The sequence below is a fragment of the Silene latifolia genome, chromosome 2 (genome assembly GCF_048544455.1).
Source record: "Silene latifolia isolate original U9 population chromosome 2, ASM4854445v1, whole genome shotgun sequence".
NCBI classification, from domain to species: Eukaryota; Viridiplantae; Streptophyta; class Magnoliopsida; order Caryophyllales; family Caryophyllaceae; genus Silene; species Silene latifolia.
The window spans coordinates 48515692-48535174 of record NC_133527.1 but is presented as its reverse complement, the minus strand read 5'-3'; the positions used below and the strand labels follow the sequence as shown (position 1 = coordinate 48535174).

Sequence of the window (19483 nt, the reverse complement as noted above, 5' to 3'; positions counted from 1 at the left end):
TCAAATCCGTGATTCGGAATTTCAAAAACCGTCTTCGGAAACAACACATTGTTTTGAGAGCCGTCACAATCTCAACCGTCTTTTGATTACAAACTTAGGATAACCCTTTCAACTGACCGACTTTTGAAGATCATTTCGGAAGCCGTCCATAAAACGACAAATGAATCTTTTTGAAAATTTCTATTTTTCGAAATTTCAGTCCACCTTTCTGGTTCAGCCTTGAGTCGATTAGAGTCGAGTCGATTTCAAGTCAAGTTGTCTCTACAACGTCGAGTCTCTGCCGAAGTCAGTACCTACCTTCTGCTCTAGGTCGTATCGCCTAATTGTCGAGACATCTCCAATGGCATTAGCAGAGTCGAAACCTCTCGGGTATTAAACCCATCTTTCCCCTAAATTACGGGTCAAAGGTCAAGTTTGTGTACATATCTCGTCCGACGGCATCAAGCCATCAACAAACCTCCAAATCTCTTTAGAAGTCGTCTGTCTAGGCATCACTATGCCAAATTCGACACTCGAGTCTAAGTTCAAAGTCATGCACAAAGAGTTCAAACACAAGAGGTCATTCACAATCTTTAATGAACTAATAACCTAGTCACACCGTCGCGTCTCCACAACAAAACTGCCTTTTGTACATATGTGTCGTACTTGCCTTTGTTTGTGCAATCTCTTGCCAAGACAAGTTATAACGCCTATCGTTATGTCAAATACGAATCCCTTGGGTGCCATCAATTGCCAACCAGGAGCTCAAGAAGCTGATCAATCTGCATCTGCCACGACTTCCGCCGAAATCAGCAACTACCGTGGAAAACTTGAGCACTCGTCTCTCCCATGTGGAGGACAAAATGATAACCGGGAAGTTTACCTCTTCTGATATTGAGCGAAGGGTTAAGCTCCTTGAAAGCCGGCTACTTGCCATCGACAAAACCAAAACCAAAACCAGACAACCTCATAGGTCCTTCCCTGATTTGGGTATACCTTATGCCACAGCCTTGGAGAGGCTAATCTCTTATGGAAAGCTCAGTCCGATTGGTCCAACTCCAGACCCTTCACTACACAAGCGAGGACGTAGATGGGACGGAAAACTGTTTTGTCAATATCACCAAGGCCGCGGACACGATACTGAAATATGTCTCCCCCTAAAGGGTGTCATCCTTGATATGATCGAAAAGGGCGAGTTACCATTACCTCCCTCAACAAACCACAAAAGTAACCCTCCGGAAAATCCTATTGGACACAGTCAGGAATCTCCCTAGACTGCTCTCATCTCATCTCTCTTGACGATGAGAAAATTCATGCAATTGACGAAGATGGCTTACAAAGCGCAATAATGATGCTCTCCGTCTCCATCAACAACATATTCTCAAAGCTGCAAGTTGGTATCGATGATTTGAACACTCCGGTGGCTAATTTGGAGAAGAGGTTTGGTAGTACTGAAAATGAACCTAACCATCAAGGAGAAAACCAACCCCCCGTTCACCAACCAACAATTGTTGAAAATGAGGAGTCATCCGATGGTTCACACATCCACGAACCTATCAACAAAGAACATAAAATTGCCTCACCAAAATACCCTTCAAAATACCAAGCAACATCCCCAAAACTTCCCATTAACAACAACCAAATCCTGTTTCCGCCCAGGATTGACAAAATCAAAAACAAAAACAAAACTCACAAAAACACCCCAAAAAACACCAATGTTGGAACCATGGGAAAACATCAAAGGGTTTTCACAGATCTGGGAATAGCATATGGCACTGCTCTGGGGATACTTGCTTCAGAAGGAATGCTACAACCCATTGGTCCGACTTCGGACCCACGTGAACACAAAAGAGCCCGTTCATGGAACGAAAATATCTATTGCCAATACCATCAAGGCAAGGGCCATGACACCGAAGCCTGTTCCAAACTCAAGCATGCCATTCAAGATATGATTGAAGCTAGCAAAATCATAATTGCACCTCTCAATCAAGACAATCCTCCTGAATGTCTCAAATCAAACAGCAAGGTTGAGCGTTCTCAAAGGACATTCACTAAACTCAACATAACCTATGCCGCAACTCTTCAAAAGCTTGTGACTGAAGGGAAGCTACAACCAATCGCGCCCACTCCGGACCCGTCTGAAAGCAGGAAATCCCGTTTCTGGGACCGCAATGCCTATTGCCAATATCATCAAGGGAATGGTCATGACAGTGATGACACTGAAACATGCTTCAAACTGAAATATGCTATTCAAAATATGATCGACAATCATGAACTAATAGCTTCATCCCTATGCCAACCAAGTGATGAAGACAACCCTAATGAACATCTCTTTCTGCAAGGAGATAAAAGCCTCATCGACTATTGTCCTCATATCATCCCCAACAACGAGAGTGAAGTTCTCAAGTGGGTTAATGCTCGAGACCAGACATTCAAGCCGCTGGATGCTGCACAAGAGACCTTTGAGGAGGAAAGTAATGATTAGGAGTCTGTATCTACGATTAAGTCTGAGTCCGAGTCCGAGTCTTAGGCTTTCTTATATCTATCCTAGTGTCTGTCCTTTTATTCCTAAGTGACAAACTAGGGGCTGTCCCCATGATTCACATGTATTCATCGAGTCTGTGCTAACATCTTATTTATCTAAATAAAAGCACAATTTCCAGCTATCATATATTCTCCTCTTTACCATTTCCCGTTGACAACGAGAATTGATTTGAGAATTGATTTAAAACAAACAACATGTTCCAATTCAATATGAGTACACTTGAGTGATGTTCCGTGCCGAGTAAGCATAGGACTCGAAACTCCGTGTCCATTTTCTTTACCTATTCCATGTCTGGCAATAGAAACCTTTCAATAGCACCCAATTTAGAACGAGCTTTTATCGAAGGGATTCTACGATGAACCTGGATAACAAACCAGAACATCTCCTTGTTCATGATCAATGACGGAAGGCAAGCCCATTCCCCACAAAAATATCCATCACCAAATATCAACCGCTCACCAACGGGTACATCCCCGTCTGCACCTTTACCTTCCTCGAACGAAGGACGACAAAAAAACCGATATATCCAAAGCAAAGCCGCGAAAGGCCAAAATTAAAGGCCCAAGCCAATATCCATTCACCCAAAGCCAAAGCTCAAGGCCAAAGCAAAAGACCAAAGCCAAAGCCAAAACAAAGGCAAAAACCAAAGGCAAAGCGAAAGCCAAGGCAAAAGCCAAAACAAAAACGAGATAGTGAAATTCAAATTCACTATTTTCACAAATTTCAAACGACGGAAATTAAAACCGTCATTTTCAAATTAAAAAAACAAGATAGTGAAATTCAAGACGACGGAAATTAAAACCGTCATTTTCAAATCAAAAGCAGGATAGTGAAATTTAAATTCACTATTTTCAGAAATTTCAAACGACGGAAATTAAAGCCGTCATTTTCAAATCAAAAACAAGATAGTGAAATTCAAATTCACTATTTTCACAATTCCAAACAACGGAATTAAAAACCATCCCATTCAAAAAACGAAATAGTGAAATTCAAATTCGCTATTTTTCCACAATTTCAACTGACGAAATTCAAAACCGTCACTTTTCAAAAAAATGAAATAGCGAAATTCAAATTCGTTATTTTCCCACAATTTCAAATAACGGAAATAAACCGTCACTTTTCAAACTTCGGACCAACAAGTCCAACACCAACATCCAAAGTCCAGGACCAACAAGTCCAAAGCCTAGGACCCATGAGTCCAACATATAAAGTCCAGGACCAACAAGTCCAAAGCCCAGGACCCATGAGTCCAAAATAGCAAGTCCAAGACCAACAAGTCCAAAGCCCAGGACCAACAAGTCCAACACCAAATCCCGGACCGACACGTCCAAAACACCAAACACTAAAACCTCATCCAAAACTGCTTCACCCCTATGTCCTTCAACAGACTGTTATAGGGAGACCCATCTAGGATCCTGGGGATTCCCCTCAAGATCATAACCAACATCGCTTCACCCCTAAGTCCTCCTAGAGACTGCTACAGGGAGACCTATCTAGGATTCTGAGGATTCCCCTCAAACTCGTAATATCACACCTTAACCTTTAAGGTCCAGACATGGGATTCTGATCCCACATTTACCAACCATTTCGTGCTCAGGCCACATCAAGCCGGAGAACCTATTCCGCACCACATTACAAGCCGCAACCCACCGGCCTAAACACCACAAAATACAAACTCCAGATTTTTATCTGTCAAACAACCCTTTTATTACCAAGCTTCACATTCCAAAATGCCGGAGCCATTTCCACCTTGACCCAAATTCAGAGTCTTCAAAAAACATTGCTTTCTTAGGGTCCACTTTTTAGTGTGCTCACACAACAAGAAACATTTTCACCAGCTATGCCTCTTCGATTCATAATCAAGAGGTATTTCTCTCCAATCAATTTTCGAGTCACCAAACGGAATTCACCGTCGTGACCCTCAACTCCAGATTTTTATCTGTCAAACAAACCTATTATTACCAAGCTCCACATTCCCTAATGTCGAAGCCATTTTCACCCTGATCCAAATACGGAGTCCTCGAATGCTTTGCTACCGAGAATGGTACATACTCAATCTACCCTTAGTGTCCACTTTTTAATGTGCTCACATGATAAGGAACATTTTTACAAATTAGGCCTCTTCGATTCATGATCGAGGGGAATTCTCTCAAATTAATTTTTCGAGTCACCAAACGGAATTTACCATCGTGACCCTCTCACATTAAGGTCCTAACAACTCGCTTAGGCACACATTCAGATGAGTCACCAAACGGAATTTACCATCGTGACCCTCACACTTTAAGGTCCTAACAACTCGCTTAGGCACACACTCAGAACCACGATCTGGTTTGATTTCACACCACGTGAATACGTAGGCAGTCCTTCAAGAACACAACCATACACCTCAAAATCACTTCAAGGTCCTAACATCTCGCTTAGGCACACACACAAACACTCAGAACTACGATCTGGTTTGATTTCGCAAACACGCGAATACGTAGGCTGTCCTATTGCAAGGGCACAACTACACCCCCACACACATTCAATGTTCACACCTTCAATTTGCAACCCATTGCACACACACGCAGAACTACGATATGATTTGATTTCGCAGACACGCGAATACGTAGGCAGTCCTATTACAAGGGCACAACCGCATACTCCTTTCACAACATTTCTAATTTTCAATCCTCAATAACCAACTCAGAACTACGATCTGGTTTAATTTTGCAAACACGCGAATACGTAGGCATTCCTATTACAAGGGCACAACCGCATACTCCTTTCACAACATTTCTAATTTTCAATCCTCAATAACCAACTCAGAACTACGATCTGGTTTGATTTCGCAAACACGCGAATACGTAGGCAGTCCTATTACAAGGGCACAACCACATATCCCTTTCAATCTCAACCATCAACATCAATCCTCAAAGCAGCCCACCAAGCTGCTAAAATTAATCTTACACCTCTTTACTGGGGGCTTCTTCCTTAAGACGTCGCCCATTCCCTGTCTTGTCAAAATTCCCACCTTCTCACTCTGGGGGCTTCTCTTTCAAGACGCCACCCGTCCTTTATCAACAAGCATCTTTCGAGTCTCAACTACAGTCCAAAATAAACCGCTCATAGCCTAGTGCTCGGTTCGGACGATGACAAGGTCTTGGTTTCGCTCTCTGAATCATCATACCTCGAGAAGGCATCTCCAACAAGCAAACGGAGGCAAGGATGTCTGGAGAAGATAATCAGTTCATGTCCCCCAGCCGAGCAGACCTTCTACCTCAAATGATCTGATGCGCGTTGTCACCGTTTCTTGGCTAAGGAGTTTCACACACATAAGCAAAGTCTTTCAGAGTCACCCCCCGTGTCGTGTCGATATCGAGTCTGTATCACGTTCACAACCGTCTGTTTGTCAGTCTGTCAGTATGCGTCCGTGTGAGTCAATGTCGCAACGGTCACGTATCTTCAATCCATCAAGTTTCGGGTCTACCACCAGCAAGACTCAATATCAAATCTCACAACTTTTCAAAGCTTCTATCTCCCTTCACATGGGATAATACATGCTAGTTGCTTATATGCTAATTGCTCACATGCTTATGTGCTTATATGCTTGCATGCCTTCGTGTTTGTCTATGCGACTGTGTATTTGTGTGGCCACTAACCATGCAGGTAATCTGGAGAAGAAGAACTCACTTCAACTAAGTATTGGATTCTTCCCAGCAAACACCGACCCGTTAAATCCAAGGGCTCGATTACATGGCGTACACTACCTCTCAACGAGCGGCAACTCATATCCCCGGCGAGTCCTGAGGAGTTTCTAACTCCCCAGTGAGTGCCGATTTTCAAATGAAAGTCCCACAGGTCTTTCAAAGATCCTTGCAACATCATTTATGATCCCGACGCAGCGCTCTCCCTAAATGGTTTTCCAGAGAGCCTCGCCTACATGATTCATCCCCATGGAGCTCGTTTAGGGCACCCATCAAGTTGGAGTTCGTTGCTCCATAGCCGAACCTATCAACATCAACCTGGTTGAAAGACATTACAAGATAATATCTTGAAATAAGCCCGATATTTCAGGCTATTTCCCACAACCGCGGCTGGCGAACCCTCCTCATATACGCCCCATGGCTGGCGAGCTTTACTACGCACCGCAGCTGGCGAGCCCTCCTCATATACGCCTCATGGCTGGCGAGCCTTACTACGCACCGCGGCTGGCGAGCCCTCCTCATATACGCACCATGGCTGGCGAGCCTTACGACGCACCGCGGCGGGCGAGCCCCTTTATATCCGCAACACGGCTGATGAGCCTTTGTCCGCAAGCAAGATACAGCCCAATGACGTATTGTATCTCGAAGATGCCTCAAGTACGTCTCCTTATCAAGCTGGCGAGCCTTTGTCCGTAAACACGTGAGGACATATCCGAAGACGCCTCAGGTATGACTCCTTCTTATGGCTGGCGAGCCTTTATACGTAGTCTAATGGACTCTAAACGACTCGAACCGGAATTCGACAGACTCTAAACTGTTCTCGACGGCAGGTCCTTGACTCGAATCCCCGAGTCGCCTCGACGTCGCCCTTCCCGACGGCAAGTCCTTGGCTCAAACCCTTTTGAGTCGCCTCGACGTCGCAATGGTCTTCAGGTTGTAATCTTCGGTTGACCTGGAGATCATACTTTGACTTTCGCCCTGTCCAAGCCTCAGTCAAAGTGGGGGCTCTGTAGATACCCAGTATCTGCACCTCCCAAAAACCACCCGATGATGATCGGGCTATAACGTGTTTTTGATATGCGTGCGTGGATTGGCTATACGTGAGACGGTTTAATACACTACTCGAATATGAAAAATGATTTCAAAAGTTTTCTAACTTCATTTGCATTAAAATAACACTATTTAGAGTTAAAAACGTCTTCGGACCCAAAACCGACTCAGAAACCCGCAACTCGAGTCAACCTGAGTCAACCCGAGTCTCGAATGTCAAAAATAATGCCTTGAATGTATTCATCATGTCATTTCCATTAAAATGACCCTATTTAGAGTCTAAACCGACACGGAGCCAAAAACCGACTCGAAATTCAAATCCCGACTCACACGGGTCAAACCAGAGTCAAAGACACAAAATACCTACCCCAAATATCACCCAAGAGGAAGCTTACACGGCTAATAAAACCTCAAAGACCACAAATCACAACCAATAAAACATTGGTTAGAACAAATGCAAAATCCAAATTTGCGAAAGGGACAATACACCCACTTGTATCTCAAGGTAGCTCGCGCCTCTTTAGGGTGTCTGCTTAGCCTCCAAGTAAACACAACCGACCTACCATCCCACATTTCTCTATAAATACCACCCTTCACCCAACACAATCCTCACGTTAGTGTCCGCCCCTTCACCTCTCTCTTAAAGTTCTAGACCCAACTTCCTAAGTCACAAAATCGACACGTGTTTACGACCTACCGATCGTAAACACAAGCCTTACACATATTGTTTGGTACCATCGCCGTGCATTCGACCGACCCATTCGACCAACTCAACATTAATCAATATATTTTTCAACAACATGTTTTCAACTCATTTTCAAAACAAAATCCTTTTTTTAAGACACCTTTTTAAACTTCTTTGATCGCGATTAGTCACAACGAGAAAACCGTCTCTAAAGTCGTCTACTTCACAAACATCAATACACGTAAGTTTGAGGGTGTAAATATCTCACTTATTTCATGTCTCTACTGTTTTCATAACTTTATAAACATGAACAATGCATAACACGATTCAAATATAGGTTAGACGAGCCAAAACCGAGTTTTGGCCTGAAACAGAAGCTCCTTGCTATGCATGGATGCTCGCGCCTCTTGTGGGTGTCCAGGTCAAATCCATGTTTGTTCTCGTCTTTCCTCTTTATTCATTTCTTTTATTTTTACCTCTTTCCTTTTACGGTTTTTACCATTTTAATTCATTTTTATGAGAAATATTTTGACCATTACAAAATCATCCTTGGTTCCTTATACCATGATGGTTTATTCCGTGACTCGATGATATTATTGGTTAATTACATTTTAATGGGTATTTTAACACCCTTTTCTTTTATTTACCATTTTTCTCATTTGTTTACATTTGTAAATATATTAGTCATAATTCATAATCATCCTTTGTTATTTATACCATGCCGGTTTAATCCGAGTACGATGATTAACTTGACTAATTACAAAGAAATGAACTTAACATAATTAGTTCAAATCAAACATTTTACATTTTTATTTGTAAACTATGCTTTTCAAACTTGAAAATCCGACAACGAATATTACTAACATAATTGTAATTATTCCGAGTCATGCAAGCAATACTTGCAAATTATTTAATCACAAATACGGTTTTAAACAACCTTTTCAACAACCAGGAGACGCCCCCTTAGGTCGGCTCATGGCTCGTGCCCCAAGCGGCCGTCTGTTTCCATCTTTCAAAACCAGGGCAGAGCCCTTTATCTCGCCAATAGGCTCGCACCTTAAGGGGTTGCCTGACACTGTTCTGCCTCGTTTTGGTACTTGTCTAGGACGATCCCGATTACGGTTTATCCGAATACATGACGGATCAGATTGACGAGTTTGCATTTTATATTTTGTCTTTTAAACACACTTTTTCAAAACAATGGAATCGTGTTAAGCATCGTAATCCGAATTTGGTTAATGGATGTTTAATTTCCGTTTTCACATGCAAAATCAATCTAAATCCAACTTTGACACCAATTTCTTGGTACATGCATAAACAACCGACTTAGGAAATATTCATATATTAGGTTAAGACTTTTGGATGCGCATTCATGCATTTAAACCGTTTTATCAACTCTTGCACTTAAACAACCACGATCGATCAGTAGAGGCCGCTAACGCGGGCGGGATTGGGTATCCGATTAAAGGGCTTCCCAATACGTACCCTCACCCCTTACTCAGAACCTTTGGATATTGGATGGCCTTATCCAGGGCGTACGAGAGTCATTTTAGGCATAAAATGCTAAAAGAGGGACGAGTCCTTATCTTTAGTACCTATGTCAAACACTGCTTTGTGCTTCGTTTGACCGAGGTATAAAGTGGATTTCGAACGGGTTCCAGGCATCCCATAATTATTTGGTGGCAACTCCGAACATCTCTGCATCGTTTCGAGACCTTTACCGAGACGAAACCGACCGATCTAAAACAATCCGGTCGAAAGCATTTTTACGCCGCCGAGCGCGGCTTTCAAAAAACCGCTGCATGTCCACAGATTGGCTTGGCGTGCAGGTGGCCCGTGACCGCAGATCTGTAAGTGGCCCAAATCGACAGACCGGCCTGTGGCCCATGTCCACAATCCTCAACAATAGTGCGATCACATGTTTAAATCTCATGATAAGAATACGTAAGGGATGATTCATTTATATAGTCAACTGATCAACATTAATCGGTAATGATTGGCTAAGTAGAGTTTGACATTACTGTCGTTTGACGGTGGTGATCAGTTGATCCCTTAAGGTCACACCTATAGGACAATTCCCTTAATTGATAAGTTAATTAATTGTATATCGATACAAGTTAATCAATTCCTTAAAATTGAACAATTTATTTGTGAGTGAGAATTTTTATATCTTATTGTAATTTGATTAAATAAGATTCATTTTAATAATTGAAATGTTTTCATTACTAAAATTGATTATTGTTTATGAAACAATTGAGATAAGAATGAATAGTTAATTATGATTACAAAATGTTATAGAACATATTAACATAAACCATTTTAAATACTTGTGATCATGAATTACTAGCTAATTTGTCATATGTAATTAATTTATTGTGAAATGATATTTATTTGGATAAATATGCATTAAAAATAGATATGGGCATGGTGTGTGATACATGACCTAACATATGACATTTGACAAAATCACAAACATAAAATGGATATCCAATTTATGTATGGGCCGAAATATTGGAGGGTTTTGAGGTTAGTGGGTGTTTTATTTTAATTGTTAAAATGAAACATAATCATTACCTAAAAAATAGCCTTACATGCCTATGTTTTTAGAGAAGAGAAAAAGGAAATGGTGAAGGCCATGCATTGACCTTCTTCACCTCCCAAAACCGGCTCCCCCTCCTCTTTAATGAGAGAAAAATGTTCTCATTTTTCTATTATGCATTTTTGATCATTCTTACATGCTTCTCCTTATTCTCTCTAAAATAGTTTTAGATCTTATAAAATTGTTCAACTAAGTTCTAATATTACATCATATTATTACTAGTGTAGTAATATAAATATTATTAGAATTGTTAAGGATCACTAATATATTAATCTAGTTAATTAGTATATTAGTATTAAGGGTTTTGTTTTGGGTGCAACAAGAGGAGAATCTCTACATTTGAGATTTTGGAGGATCATCCATAATATTTAAGCTCAAGAACAAATAAGGAAGGTGTCCTTATTTGTGCCCAAAAATTTCGAACCAAAAACAATGTAAGGAACATTGTTTTCTTTTATCTCTTTTTAGTTATGCATGCACTAGATCTTACATGACTAAGTTAAAATGTTAATTAGATCACTATTAGAAATGTCTAATAATAGGTATATGAACCTAACAGTAATTGAAGAAGATTGAAAGATTTTCCTCCATTATTAATACAAGACTCAACCTTTCTTCATTGTTGGTATAATTACTTATCTTATTAAGTTCAATTATCAATTGTTTACATTCCTATTTACATCTTTATTATTGTTGTTTCACTTATTACCATGTTTACTACCATGTTTGCTTGTTTCTCTTCAATTGTTTACATTTGCTCTTTGAGTATGTGTGAGTATTGACCCCTAGGGTTTAAGGGGAACATAAGTTGGCATTAGGACTATAAATATGGGTTGCTAATGCTTTGTTTTAGGTAAAATCGTTGGTCTTTGTAGGCATGCATTGAAAGTGTTTTTTGGAATGTGTGAACGAAAGTTCATAACTTTCTTCATTATTTGCTTAGTATTTTCATAAGACGAAAGTTTATGTAAATGTTTGATAGTGTGCTTATGATAAGTATGGATGCTTTATGATGATTTTGTGTCCTTGTTTAGTAAAGGTTATGATATTGGCTCTCCTAAGCCAACAACTACCTAAAACCTATTGACACCCATTGTTAGTCCGTCTCACTTAGGGGAACCCGAAAACCTTAGTCTTTAATCAATTGTTTACTCATTATCTTGCTTGCTTTGCTATAATTTACCTTATTTGATAGTCAATCAAATGAATTATGTTTTATTAGACTAGACTTAGACTTGAACAAACTTTGCATACACCCACACCATCCTCGTGGATTTCGACCCCAATTATACTACTTATTTGGGTTTTGTTTTTTATTCGAACAAATCTAACCATCAAAATGACGTCGTTGTTGGGGATGGCGTTAGGTTATACTTAGTTAGTTAGAGTGCATTCGCATATTAGTTAGTTTGCATTTAGTTAGTATAGATTTAGTGAGAATTTTAGAAAAATTTGTGTGAATTTTTGCTTCTAATTCTTTGTTTGTCCTACTTATGCCCTCTTGCATATCCTAATGATTGTTTAAGCTAATGATTTATTCTTTTATGATGGGATAATTGCTACATGGAGATGTCTTGACATAGTAGGTGGGAGATGGAAAATGAACCGAATAGGCATGATCTTGACTATTGGCAAACTACAAATTTGGTAAGGTAGAACTTCTTTGGACCGATGCATCCATATCCGGTCTCTCTTAGGTGAGTGTAGGTCTCTTTATGTTGTGTGTTACATCAAAACGCACAAGTATGGTCATTATTTCATCTCTTGTTAAGCATGCATTCATTTGTTAAAGCATTTTGGAGCCATTCACATGATAAATTTAGCCTTTTTGACCCCTTCACAAAATTTATCCCTAGCTACATCATTGAACTTGCCTACCTTATTGAGTTAGTAGCTTTTTTTGGTCTTGTTTGGGTGCTCAATTGGGATTTGTTCCAAAGTTTGATTATCATGTGAGCTTGGTCTTAATGTTCAAGAAAGAAAAGAAAAAAAAGTGATGATGAATTGAAATTGTAACACCCCCATTTATTTAAGAGCCTTTACTAGGCATTCCTAGATAAATGAACGTGTTACCATCTCAGTTACCTGAGGTAGTGAATACAAAGGTAAACGAAACCACAGTACTTTAAATAAATAAAATGTTTAGATGGCCTTATTACATAATCCAAAATAAATAATTAAATTAATAAATACAACTGCAACGGAAAACTAAATAATACGAATAATAAATATTGTTTGTTCTTCTAAGGTGATCTAGACAGCTAAGTAAATGCCATATCCTCTCGCCCTTCAGCTCCCCTTCTAAGCCTGCTCAATTACCTGAAATCAATCTGCTCCCCAATTATTGGTTCATCACAGGTGTTTAACGAATACACGGTCAACCCAACGGTTGAGTAGGAATATCTAAACAACAAGAACAGTACAACAATAATACAGAATAAATATGTAAATGATCAATCCCGATCACAACTCCAAATCTCCACACATCCTCCATACACAACCCGAGACACCCATATAAATACCCGAGACACCCTTATCAATAACCTGAGACACCCTTATAAACAATATCAACATCAATCCCGAGACACCCTTTTATATACCGCCACCCGTGGACCGGTTCTTCATTTTACCCGCCAACCTTGGACCGTGCCTTCAAAAGCATCAATACAATATACAATATGGATGGTAATAAATTAACAAACACAACATTCAACAATCAAACATCCAATTCCAACTAACCATTACTTAATAAATCACACCAATGCATATTCGAGTTGAGTAGATAACCTACCTCAGCGGCAAATCCAATAAAGCAGTCCAATAAAATAATCAGAAATACTCCACTTCAAAACCGTCACCTAAACGAATATTATAATTTAATTATTAATTATCCAATTCATTATATTAATTTAATAAATTAATTGCAATATAGTCTAATTAATTAATTCTCCGTATAACAATTACGTAACCCGGTCTATTAATTTATTGATACGACCAACCCATACATCCCATGGCCCATGTAATCCCGTTTACATGGATGAACACAAACAACAACCCACGTTTACACAACTCCACGAAACAACACTCCCCTGCATATCGACACACCACGTTCAACTCCCTCCTTTAAACACCTATCACGCCACCTCTAACCACCAGTCAACACCACCCAAACCTGACACGCCTAGCCTGTACCACGGCCAACCCCGGCAACCTGTAACCGCCACCTGAAACCCCCTATACATGCCGTGAAATCACGCCCTAAACAACCCCGAAAACCCGACACGAAAACAACCAAAACCCGACCAATTCACTATCCTACTGCCACCATGACCACCCGTGGCCACCACCGTGGTCTCCCTTGACCCACGGTGGTCCCACCACTTGCTACAACCCCGCACAACAGCCCAAAACGACACACAAAACGAAAAGCAACCAAAACCCGTTTCAACCACCACAACCCGACAGCTCACCGCACCAACCACCACTTCAAGCCACCCTGACACCACCATTAAGACCGCCCATAGCCGAGCTATCCAGCCACCCAAGTCCCGTGTTTAATCGTCCAACCAGTAAGTCACTAAACCAGTCTTAAATCCGCGACAACCATAAATTTAGACGCGAAATTCGCCTTCCACGGTGGTCGACAACAGCCACGACAAGTCCCACTAACATCCCCACGGTCAAGGCCAACTACTGAGGGTAACAGCACAGTTCACGGTGATCTATACGGAGTTTAAACGATAATTTAATTAAATACGACTATATAAATATAAATTGAGACGGTCTTACCTTGAGAAAACAATAATTGGATGAATTCTCTTATTTTTCTCCCTTAGATCTTTCTCTCCCTTGCTTTAGATCAATTATTGTGTTTTTATGTTTTTGTATGCTTATGGGTAGATATAATAGCCTATTTATATATATGTAGGAAGGAAAGAGGGAGGAAGTTTCCTTAAAGTAATTATTTTTATTTTCCCTTTTATTTTAATTACTCTCATATTAATATTAGTAATCACCAACAATTACAAACCCGACTACATACTCAACATACACGGCTCACCCGTGCCCACGACCCACATTTCTTCCGTCTCAAGTATCATTTAATTATTTTATTTCCGTCTTACAAATTTATTATCCAATTAATTAAATTATTAAATATCATTTAAAATACATTTTAATATAATTCTACCGTCTAACATGCGGGGTATTACAGAAATGAAAAACCAAGAAAGAAAAAAAAGTTGAGAAAAAGAAATGAAAAAAGTATGAAATAAAATGAAAAAAGAAGTATGATTTGAAAAGAAAAGAGAAGAAGAACTTGATGTGAGAAACTCTCATGCATTATTCACATATTTTGGAGAGTTTACTCATGATTTGTATTGTAATTCGGGATTAGAATTGGGATTGAGCATCTTTACATTTGGTTGTTGCTAGCTCGACATTAGCTCCACAATCCATAATTCATTTGTTCCCCTTTCTTGCCCATTACATATTGCCTTCTTCTAACCCATTTGGCTTCTTTATCATGCTTGCATTTGATTGTTTTGGCTTACTAGTTTTGATTGTTTACCATATTAGATTGCGGGCACATTATTATAAGTCGAGGATAGTTGAGTGTTCATTCACAAAATTGTCCTTTCACATATAAATGAGTTTGAGTACCCCGTGAGAGTCCATAAGTCAAAAGATCATGCAAGAGCTTGAAAGTTCATTTCAAGTTTTCCATGCCACGCCGTCATGTAAATCTCATCCATGTTTTGCTTTGTCCCTTGCCCATATTGATTCGGATTTTTAAATCATTATGCTTAGCTTGTTTTAGGGTATTGCATTTGATGAGATATGGTTTCTTGCTTGAGGATAAGCAAAGGTTTAGCTTGGGGGAGTTTGATAAGTGCATATTTACATACTTTTACCCCTTAGATTAGCTCCATTTTATATGTATTATGCACTACCTTTAGTGTTTATGAGCTAATATTTGCTTTCTAGTTCCATTTGTATGTTTTCTCATGTTTTGTAGGAAAATGAGCTCAATTCTACTCAAGTACAAATACTAGAAGCATGAGCTAAGCTAAAGAAGAGATGATGGACCAACATGGAAGATGTTCATGGACTTGCATGGATAAAATGATGGATTAATTCGAAGAATTACAAATGCAAAGTCAAGCCCATAATTCACAAGTCAACAAATGCCTAGGATGCTAAAGTCACATAGAGATCCTTTCTAAGATGCCAAACATTGCATTCAACCGGGTGATTAAAGGAGAATTAAGGCTTTACTTAGGATTTCTTGAGCATTAAACCAAGAATTGAAGAGAAAATTAAGGGTGTGCTTAGGATGCCATTTTGGATTCCTCTACAAATTTTACTCTCTTATTTCCTATATAAGGGGTGCTAAGCACATATCTTTTACACCATTCACATACACAATTTCTCACAATTCTCTCTAAGTTTAGTAGTTAGATTAGTTTAGTTTTTAGCTTAGCTTAGTTTATATTTTCTTTATGTTATAAACATTTCAATAAAATTTTCATTCAAGTTATATTCCAAAGTTTCATTTCAATTTATTTCATTACAAGTATTGTTCTTTCATTTCTAGTTCATTTCCCTATTCCAAGGTAATTTCTATATACATTTCCATTATGTTTGTCATTTTATTTGTCATTAGTTTAGTTTACATTTACATTATGTTAGAGTAGTTTTTTTTGTCTAGAGAATAAAGGAAGTCATGCATAAAAAGTATTTGTAAACATGATAAACTAGGATAATAATATATTTCAATTGTTTCTATCACATGTTTGCATTGTCACGATTAATCTTTGTTTATCGGTCGTAATCGTAGATTAAGTTTGTTCATTCGTTCTAAAATCGAGAGGCATGGAATTGAATTAGACTAAACATGTGTAGTAGGACGACCTAGTCATGGACGAGAGTTTCTCTAGGACCCGGTCTAAGGTTGATACTAATGCCGTAAGGTGGGTATCTCTAAGCCTAAACAATTGACAAAATTATTAGTACCGAACTTATCATAATCATATGTTTACCTTTGCATGTGTGACCCGAACCATTTAGACTCCGTTTTAATTATATATTTTACATCATAATTTTTATTAATCGTCAAACAAACAAACCAACCCAAAATCGAAATCGACCTTGATAAGAATCTACCCATAGCAATTCACGACGTAATTCCCGTTTCCTTGTGTTCGAGCCCTATTGCTATATTAATTTGTGTCTAGGGAAATTATCTTTGCATAGGTACACGATAAGCCTATCAAATTTTGGCGCCGTTGCCGGGGAAACGGTTTTATTCCGTTTTGAATTGTCGATTTTTATCTTGTTTTCCTTTGTCTTGGGGAATACTTGTTCCTTGAGACCGTTACTTATCATTTCTCTAGAAATTTTTGTCTTATGCCTAGGTCCTCTCGTCGTGGAGAATTGCTTTCACCGGATTCCGATCCCGAGAAAACCTTTGGGAGAAGACGACGTTTTTGGAAGGAAGTGAAAGATGCTTCTTCTCCCGTACAAGCCGAAAGTGCTAGGAAGTCTTACTTAGACGATCTAGAAGCCCTTGAAGAGGGAGAGGTTTCAAGTTCATCATATCCACCAACACTACCATCTACTATAAAAAAGATGGTGAAACTTTCCGATCACTCAAAGCCCACCGCGGCCATGCTTTCGGCCGGTATCACAACCACTCAAATGATAGCTCCTCTCCATCCAATTCTTGCTCCAAAGCATCAATCTCCTCATTTCCAATCTCATCGTCACCTGCAAATGATTCTAAATGCAATAGTGCCTCCAAGGGATCTTTAGATAAAGATCGAGGTGTAGAGTCTTCTATAACAATGTCAACAACATCCAAAATGTCAATAGAATAACAAGACTCTTCTATCATTGGACTCTTCATGGCACTATTCAAATTATATGTGACCTTATCATTACCCACTTCCAATGTAATTTTACCGTTCTTGACATCAATTAACGCACCCGCGGTGTGTAAAAATGGTCTTCCCAAAATGATTGGGATTTGGGCATCTCGGCCATGTCAAGAACAATAAAATCAACCGGAATAAAAAACTTACCAACCTTAACGGGAACATCCTCCAAAACTCCCAAAGGGCGTTTTATAGAACGGTCCGCCATTTGCAATGTGACACTAGTGCATTTTAAGACTCACATATTAAGCTTTGCACAAATAGAGTAAGGTATTACACTCACACTAGCACCTAAATCGCATAAAACTTTATCAATTTGGTAGGTGTCAATTGTGCATGGAATAGAAAAGCTATCGGGATCTTTTAACTTAGGAGGGGACTTGTTTTGCAAAAGAGCACTCACCTCGGCGGTGAGAGCTATTGTTTCAACTTCATCAAAAGTCCTCTTCTTAGTTAAAATGTCTTTCATGAACTTAGTGTAAGATGGAATTTGAGTGATTAATTCGGTAAAAGGAACGGTTACCTAGAGATTCTTCACAACTTCCATGAATTTACCGAATTGAGAATTCTTTTGATGCTTTGCTAATCTATGAGGAAATAACACTTTGACTTTTTCCAGAATCTTTGCTTCAACATCTTTCTTTGGAGGAGCATCCTCCACTTCCTTGACTTTCTCAACAACAAGTGGATCATCCACTTTCTTGGGAACTTCCTCACTTTCCTTATCATTTGAAGGGATCTCCAACTCAACAAGCACTTCCTCATCTTCTTTGGGCATGGATGACCCATCATATTTTGTACCACTTCTTAAGGAGATAGCATTAAGGGTAGCATGTGGTTACTCACCATGAGGAGGTAGTTGACCCTATTTCCTTGAAGAGCTAGATGAGGCCAATTGAGCCATTTGTTGCTCCAACATCTTGATTGCGGCATTTTGAGCTTGCTCATTATTTGGGATTTGAGCCAACAATTCCTTTTTCATACGGACTATCAAGCCCTCAAGCTTACCTCCTTCTTGGTTGTTTTGTTGGCCATTTTGTGGTGGGGGTTGATTTTGTTGGAAATTGTTTTGGGGGGACCTTTGTTGATTTTGATAACCCGGTGGAGGGACATATTTTTGTTGTTGAGGGACATAGGCATTTTGTTATGGTGGGGGTTGTGGTTTAGGGTTAAGCACATTGTTGCTTCTATAAGACATGTTCGGATGAAATCTTGAATTTGGATTATATGTGTTTGAGAATGTACCCGGTGGATAAGCATTTTGTCTTCAATCTTGGAAAACATTTACCTCTTCAATGGGAGCTTGGCAATGAGCGGCATAATGACCCGAACCTCTGCAACCATCACACACAACGATTTGGCTTGTTGAAGACATGGCATTGGGTTGTTGAACGGAATCTCTAGCATCCTTTTCCGCCAATTGTTGTTGAAGCAAGGCAATTTGGGCTAGAAAAACAGAGTTGTTGGAGGATTCTTCTTTACCTTTGGATGGCACAACTCGGGAATTGACATATTGTGCATCATGGACCACCATAGATTCGATCGTGGCATGAGCAAGGTCGGTGTCAATTTGATCAAACCGCCCATTGTTGGCGGAATCAAGAATCCTTCGGGACTCGACACAACATCCATTATAGAATGTTATTGCTAGAAACCAATCATCTAACCCATAATGTGGGTATTGTCTTTGAAGCTCTTTATACCTCTCCCAAGCCTCATATAAGCTCTCAAGAGCTTGTTAACGGAATCCGGTGATATGGCTCCTCAAAGTTTGAGTTTTCTCCGGTTGAAAAAACTTTTGATAGAAGGCTAGAGCTAAAGTCTCCCAATTGGTGATTCCCATGGCGGTGCAGTCAAGGCTATTGATCTAAAGCTTGGCCTTGTCCTTCAAAGAGAAGGGGAAAAGTATTTCCCTTATTTGGGCTTGAGTGATGCCCGTTTGACGGATAATGGAGCAATAGTCACAAAAATTTTGCACATGCAAATTGGGATCCTCCAAAGGAC

At 39.6% G+C, this 19483-nt stretch overlaps 1 non-coding gene across 1 annotated transcript; it reads left to right on the top strand.

Annotated features, from left to right (window-relative positions):
• The first annotated feature begins 19143 nt into the window (after positions 1–19143).
• Positions 19144–19250, top strand: LOC141644977 (small nucleolar RNA R71). The gene has a single exon (XR_012544575.1). It is a non-coding gene; the product is annotated as a small nucleolar RNA R71 (small nucleolar RNA).
• Positions 19251–19483: the final 233 nt, after the last annotated feature.